This window comes from Miscanthus floridulus, chromosome 13 (genome assembly GCF_019320115.1).
Source record: "Miscanthus floridulus cultivar M001 chromosome 13, ASM1932011v1, whole genome shotgun sequence".
Taxonomy (NCBI): Eukaryota; Viridiplantae; Streptophyta; class Magnoliopsida; order Poales; family Poaceae; genus Miscanthus; species Miscanthus floridulus.
The window spans coordinates 58,449,667-58,457,689 of record NC_089592.1 but is presented as its reverse complement, the minus strand read 5'-3'; positions in this window follow the sequence as shown (position 1 = coordinate 58,457,689).

Sequence of the window (8,023 nt, the reverse complement as noted above, 5' to 3'; positions counted from 1 at the left end):
TTGAGCTTGAGCCTTCTTCTCTTGGTTTGCCAAGTACCCAATGCCACTTCTATCTATCTTCATGACGGTGTTCATTAGTAGCTCACTTTGAAGATGCTTGCCTCTTGTGAATTTGCTCAATCCAATCTTGAGATGCTCTTTCTCCAACTTGAGCTTCTTGTTCTCTTCCTTGAGTGCATCATTATTTTTCTCTTCCTTAAGTTTCTTGTTCTCTTCTTTGAGCTTCTCATTCTCAAGAATCAAATCACCATCATGATCAAGAGTTTCTAGCACAATAGTGTCATGGGTTTTGATCTCTTCAAGATCTTTCTTGAGCTTTTCATTATCATTCTTGAGCTTGACATACTTATCATAATTATCGGTCTTGACCACTTGCTTGCCCTTGCTACTAGAACTTTGCTCAATGCTCTCAATGATCAAATCATCACATGATGTAGCTATATCAATCTTAACAACATCGTTAGTGGCATCATGTGGCTCATTGGATAAAAATTCTTGAGCAATAACAAGATTATCATGATTAATCTTAAGATTGGTATATTCTTCTTTTAGCATATTATGGCTAGTGATGAGCTCATTGTGTATCCTCTCAAGTTTATCATGTTTATCTTTAAGCTCTTTCTTAGAAGATTTGAGCTCCTTGAGTTTGGATGACATAGCATCATTTGCTTCTCTAAGCTCAACACTAGCCTTTTCGGCTATATCATATTTGGCTAAAAGAGACTCATTCTTAGCATCTAGCTTGTCATTCTTAGTTCTAGTCTTTCTAATGATCTTAGTATATTGATTTAGCAATTTAACAAGATCATCATAAGAAGGTGATTCATATTCATCATCATCACTATCACTATCATCATTGTTAGCATGAGCATCACCACTACTATCATCATCATTTGATACCTTGCGTTCACCTTTGGCCATAAGGCATAGGTGTGTAGAGGATGATGGCGGTGGTGTCGGTGAAGATGATGAAGAGTCAATCACAATGGTGGCCACCTTCTCATTTTCACTATCATCATCGGATGAGCAACTTGATGAATCAATGTCCGTGAGCCAATCACCGACGATGTATGCCTTGCCATTCTTCTTTTTCTTGTGAAAGTCCTTCTTGCCATCCTTCTTGTATGTCTTGTTTTTCTTCTTCTCATCTTCTTCTTCATTACTTGAATCATCTTTTTTGCCCTTGTACTTGTTTGTGTACTTGTCTTTCTTGGGCTTTGTGCATTGGTGTGCTAGATGACCAAGTTCTCCACAATTATAGCAATCCATCTCCGAGATTGGCTTCCTTCTAGAGCTAGTGAAGAACTTTTTTTCTTGCCATCAAACTTGGTGCCACTCTTGTTAAGCTTCTTTAGCATCTTGGCGGTTCTTCTCACCATGAGAGCAAGACTTGCATCATCAATTTCATCATCACTTGAGCTCTCATACTCAAGCCTTGCTTTGCCCTTCTCTTGGCTATCTTTGAATGCTAAGTCCTTGTCTTTCTTCTTAGTAGAGGATGAGCCATCTTGTGGTGTGATGTGCATGTACATCTCATGAGCATTGATCTTTTCCAAGATTTGTGTTGGTGTAGCGGTGGAAAGATCACCTTGATGAAGCATGGTCACAATATGCCCATATTTGTCAATGGGGAGGACACTCAAGATTTTTCTTACAACGTCAGATGGTTGCATTTGAGTAAGTCCAAGCCTATTGACTTCCTGTATAAGAACATTCAAGCGTGAGTACATTTCATTAACACTCTCTTTAGGAAGCATCTCAAAAGAATCTAGCTTTTTCATGACAAGATAATAGCATTCCTTATGCTAGCTCTTTGTTCCCTCATGGAGCGCACAAATGTCCGACCATAGTGCATGGGCGTCCTTGTGGTTCCTCACCCGATTGAACACATCTTTGCAAAGGCCTCTAAAGATGGTGTTTCGAGCCTTTGCATTCCATTTGTCGTAATTTACTTCATCGCCTTGAAGGTGTGTGGGATCCCAAGGTTTTGGGAATCCTTGTGAGGCGGCTCTAAGTATTCCAACATCTAGAGCTTCTAAATACACCTCCATGCTGATTTTCCAATAAGGAAAATCATCCCCCTCAAAGATAGGAGGAGGACCATCCCCGTGAGACATCTTTCTCTAGACGGTTAAGTCTAATTTGGTGAGCACGAGGCTCTGATACCAATTCAAAGGATAAAGATGCCCAAGAGGGGGTGAATTGGGCTAATTCTAAATTTTTTTGTAATAATTAAACCCTATGGTTAGCCCACTTCACCCCTTGTGCCTAGAAAGTATTTCTAATATTCTACCGCACAAAAAGTCTTGCAACCTAAGTTCCAATCCTACTCTAGTATGTTAATTCTATGAATGTAAAGACAAAAATTGAATTGCTCAAAGTAAATGCTCAAAGTAAAGAGAGAAGGAGGAACGCGGTGATGTTTTGCCGAGGTATCAGAGAGTCGCCACTCCCCACTAGTCCTCATTGGAGCACCCGCGCAAGGGTGTAGCTCCCCCTTGATTCGCGCAAGGATCAAGTGCTCTCTATGGGTTTATTCTTTGACACTCTGTCGTGGTGAATCACCCACAACCGCTCACAACTTGAGTTGGGTCATCCACAAGCTCCGTCGGATGATCACCAAGCTCTCAATCACCGTCTAGGTGATGGCGATCACCAAGAGTAACAAGCACGAACTCTCACTTGACCACGACAAGCCTAATGAGAAGGGTGGATGCACACTTTTCTACTCTTGCTTTCACTAATGAGGTCTCTCTCTTGGATTCTCAAATCTCAGTCACCTCACTAGAACCTTGCTCTTTTTAGCACTCTCAAGGGTGTTTCTTAGCTGTTGAAATGAGCAAAAGTACCCCCTCACACGAATGGAGGAAGTATTTATACACCCATGTTCAAAATGAACCATTATGTGCCTCTACGAGGTGACCGAATGCTTCAGTCAGTTCTCCCCGAAACCCAGTGTTTATGTTGTGACCGGACGCATCCGGTCACGATTTTCCCTCTCTGGAACCATACTGGAGTTGACCGGACGTTGGCACACAGCGTCCGGTCACTCACCTCTCAGCGTCTAGTCGTGCCAGACAACTTCACCTTGATCAAATAAACTGATCGGACTCTGCGCCAGCGTCTGGTCACACTAGAACCAGCGTCCGGTTAGCATTTGACCCTCCATTCACTTCCAACTCGCAATCAAATGTGAATGAAGTTTGCTCCAATTGATCTAAGGGCTATTTAGGAGCTACCTAGTGCTAGATTTGATAAGTGTGCACCACACCTAACCCACTAGACTCATCTAGGTCAAGCTACCCATCCATACCCCCCTTAATAGTATGGCCAAAGGAAAAACAAAGTCCTAAACTACTCTAAGTGTCTTCTCAACATCAAACGACACTTAGAACTAGTCCATCCTTAACCTTATCGTCCATCCTTTGAAAACCAAAATGATTTTCATCGTAGGGGCATGACAACCATGATTGCCCAATCAATTGCCATTACCGTGACCTAACTTAATTGCATCTGCAAAACACATGTTAGTCAGAGTAATCACGTACTGTCATTAATCACCGAAACCCAACTAGGGGCCTAGATGCTTTCAATGAACTATACAAGGCTAGCGTAATAGCACCATTGCTCAAGTGTGTCGCATCTAGTGAGAGAAAAGAACTACTGAGGAGATACATGAGGGTTCATGTAGTTCACACAACAAACCTAGGGTTGTAGTGGGCAAAGCATTCAGACAAGGATTTTACTATCCAACAGCAATCTACGACGCAACCTCGCTAGTATAGCATTGCGAAGGTTGCCAACTCTCAGCAACGCACTCAAACAGACCAGGGGCTCAAACAACACTAATTTGCCCAACATGGCCTCCCTAGCAATGGGCAATGGACCTAGTCAAACCATTGCCAATAGCTCCAGGAAACCTCCGCTACGCGGTGGTCGCCATCGAGTACTTCACCAAATGGATAGAAGCAAAGCCACTAGCTACAATAACCTTGTAGATTGTCAAAAGATTCTTCTGGCAACAAATCATATGCCGCTTTGGAGTGCCAAGAGAACTCACCGTAGACAACGGAACCCAATTTGACAGCAAAGTATTCAAGGAGTTTTGTATGCAAATAGGAACAAAGTTGTGCTTCACTTCAGTAAGACACCCTCAAGCCAATGGCCTCATCGAAAGAGCGAACGATATAATCCTCCAAGGCATCTCTAGAAGATTGCACAGCAGACCCCAAGAGAAAATGGGCAGAGGAACTCACCTCAGTCATATGATCACACAATACCTTCGAATCGAGGGCAACAAAATTCACCCCTTTAAACTCCTCTTTGGAGAAGAAGCCGTCCTCCCAGAAGAGCTCACTCACAAATCACCAAGAGTGACCTTCACTAGAGACAAAACAAACACTCTCGACGAAGAACAGTTAACAAAAGACCTCATTGAAGAACTCAGATGCCAAGCAGTCAACAACCTTCGCTCATACCAAGCCAAATCAGCATAGGAGACATGGTGCTAATCAAAAAACAAAACGTGAAGATGGTGGGCAAGCTCCAACCAAAATGGGTAGTCCCATACTTGGCCACTCAAGCAAACAGACCCGGAGCATATAATCTCCAAGATAGCGAGGGCAATCAACTACCTCACACTTGGAACATAGATGACCTTTGAAAATATTATCCCTAGTGGTGCCTTAGCGTGCGCTCGCACAAGCACTGCACTCTTTTTCCTTGTGTAGGGGCACAAGGTTTTTAATGAGGCAGACGCTCTACCCTCTAATGTAATGTCTATTCCCCAAAACTCCAACCGCCACCGAAATGGGTGGACCATGGCAAACCCACCCGCCCTTAAGATAAGGACGAACATGGAGGTCAAAACAAGTGAGCACCCTCACAAATCGCTAGGGGCTCATGAGAACCAAACCCCACTCGCCCTTAAGATAAGGACGGACGCGGAGGTCAAAACAAGTGAGCACCCTCGCAAGGCACCATGGGCTCACAATAAGCAAACCCCACCCACCCTTAAGATAAGGACGGACGCGGAGGTCAAAATAAGTGAGCACCCTCGCAAATCGCTAGGGGCTCACGAAAAACAAACCCCACCCATCCTTAAGATAAGGACGGATGCGGAGGTCAAAACAAGTGAGCACCCTCGCAAAGTGCCAGGGGGCTCACAAAAAACAAACCCCACCCGCCCTTAAGATAAGGACGGACGTGGAGGTCAAAACAAGTGCGCACCCTCACAAAGTGCCAGGGGCTCACAAAAAGCAAACCCTACCCGCCCTTAAGATAAGGATGGACGCGGATGTCAAAACAAGTGAGCACCCTCACAAATCTCTAGGGGCTCACAAAAAAGCAAACCAAACCTGCCCTTAAGATACGGGCGGACGTGGAGGTCAAAACAAATGAGCACCCGCACAAAATGCTAGGGGCTCACAAAAGTAAACACCATCCACCCTTAAGACAAGGATGGACATGAAGGTCAAAACAATCTAGCATCTACGCAAAAACGACAGAGGTTAACAGCATAAACCCCCCACATACCCAAAACAAAAGGATGAAACCGAGAGTCAAAGAGCGCGAAAACCCTCACAAAGAAAAACAATACCAACTAAGCGACATCGACACAAAACCCAACAAAACAATAGGGGGCCCACAAGAATTCTAAATCAATCATTTCAAACGAAGAATTCACTCCACATAGCAATCTCACCAACAAAACATCAAACTTTCATAAACCAATCGTATTCATCACCAGATCGAGAAATGAATCGATTGGAATTAAATGCTTCACCCACCCAATCGACATTAAAAACAAACCACCACTCCAAAATCTAACAGCCGGTTTACCCTATAAATACCACCCCAATCCACCCAATGGGTCGATCAGCAAACACAGCAACAATAACAATCCTCAACCTCCCCACACTCGAGAATGCCTCTCAAACCCCCAAACCCTCGCAAGAGAAAATCCCCGCCTAAGAAACTACTAGACCCCACCCTCGACAATCCAAATGAGGGTACCTCAAGAACAAACATAACGCTAGGGACAGCTGGAACAATCTCATCCGCGAGCCCAACTAGCGCAGTCCCAAAGGCTAGAGCCCTCAGGGGATACCGCAAGAAAAAACGTAACATCCCCCCGAGTGCTCCCTCGCCGCCAATCTCGAGCCCCGGAGTGAAGGGATCGCCAACACCTCCTACTAGAAGCTAGTGCATGCTAGCCAACACCTTCATTCAACCATGCTAGCCTCGAGGATCGCATATATCTAGCAACCCTCGGGCGAAGGTCCAGCGAAGGCAAAATCGACAAGGACGACGACGCCGTCCACCAATAAATCAAGAGGAGGGGTTTCAATCCCACCCTCCTACAAGTGGGCAATCAGCCACACGCCAAAGAAGCTTCGCTAAGAACAAGAACATGAAGGCGCTCTAGGAGAAACTTGCGCTCAGAGCGACGCGAAGCCTCACGGGGTCCAAGCTCCACAAGAAGGAAACCTAGGACCCTGCGGCCAACCAAGACAGCATCAATCGAGCCCTCCATCACCAAGGCGATTGCAAATCATCAAGGGTTCACCAAGGTTCATCATTAATCGGGGAGTTACAGCGAAGCCGTCACATCATCCTCCATGAAGACGATAATCAAAAAAACCCTCCACGGCAAACCATCGATGTATTTAGAACTAGCACTGCTATGTAACCCCCATCAAATAAAATAAAGTCAAACCCAACACTCTTCTCTCATTCTATTTTTCACCCAAAGCAAGTCAAGTTTTAGGAAATAAAAAATAGTGAGCCTCGTCTAAAAGAAAAGGGGGGCGTCACTGCGTGCCAAGTTATAGAGAAAAAACACAGCGAGCCTCGCCTGAAAGAAAAGGGGGGCATCGCTGCGTGCCAAGTTAAAGAGAAAAAACATGGAGAGCCTCGCCTGAAAGAAAAGGGGGGGCGTCGCTGCACATCAGGTTCTACAAAACAAAAAACAGCGAGCCTCGCCAGAAAGAAAAGGGGGGCATCGCTGCAAGCTAAGTTTTAGAAAATAAAAAAATAGCGAGGCTTGCTAGAAAGAAAAAGGGGGCGTCTCTGTGCGCCAAGTTTTAGAGAAAAAAACACAGAGAGCCTTGCCTAAAACAAAAGGGGGCGTCACTGCGTGTTAGGTTTTACTCAATGAAAAACAGCGAGCCTCGCCTGAAAGAAAAGGGGGCGTCGCTGCGCGTCAGGTTTTTAAAAACGAAAAATAGCGAGCCTTGCCTGAAAGAAAGGGGGCATCACTGCGCGTCAAGTTTCAGAGAGAGATAAACATTGAGCCTCGCCTAAAAGAAAAGGGGTGCATTCCTGTGAACCAAAGCTACAACAAAATCACACCGCATCCTGACTCATTAATTAAACATCTACAAATAATGTTTACAACGATTGGAACCCTCGAACGGGTTTCCAACAACACGCCAAATTTACAACCAATACAATAACAACCATTACATTGATAAAAAACAGACATCAAGTCGACCATCCGCATCAGGAACTCCCAGACATTGGGAGCATCCTCTTCAAAACACACCTCGCATGCCACCTCCCTTGCCATCTCCATAACTATATTTTCAAGCACACTCTCAACCTATTCATCTGCTACACCCTCCACAGACTCAGCTACATCATCCACAACCACCTACAAACCCTCACCCTCGCCTGGCCCCTCAACCCTTACAATTGCCCCCCAAAGAATGGGTGCCGCGGGTACCAAAGGCAAGTCACCTTCCAAAACCCTCGTGCTGGTACACACGTCGATGGTCACGCTCATCAACCTCCAACGGCTCAGGCTTCGGACACCTTTAGCTCCCCCTCAGGCATCCAGACTCAGGCGTCCTCGCCTCAAAAATAAAATCTATAGCATCCTCATCATCAACATCATCCAAAACCCCTGAAGTAGACCCCAAACCAAAAAGCAAGCGCTCAGACTAACGATTCGTAAGATCTGTGTTCCGCCAAAACCTACTCGCTTCCTAATTCTTCTTATCATACAAACCAACCTTCGCCC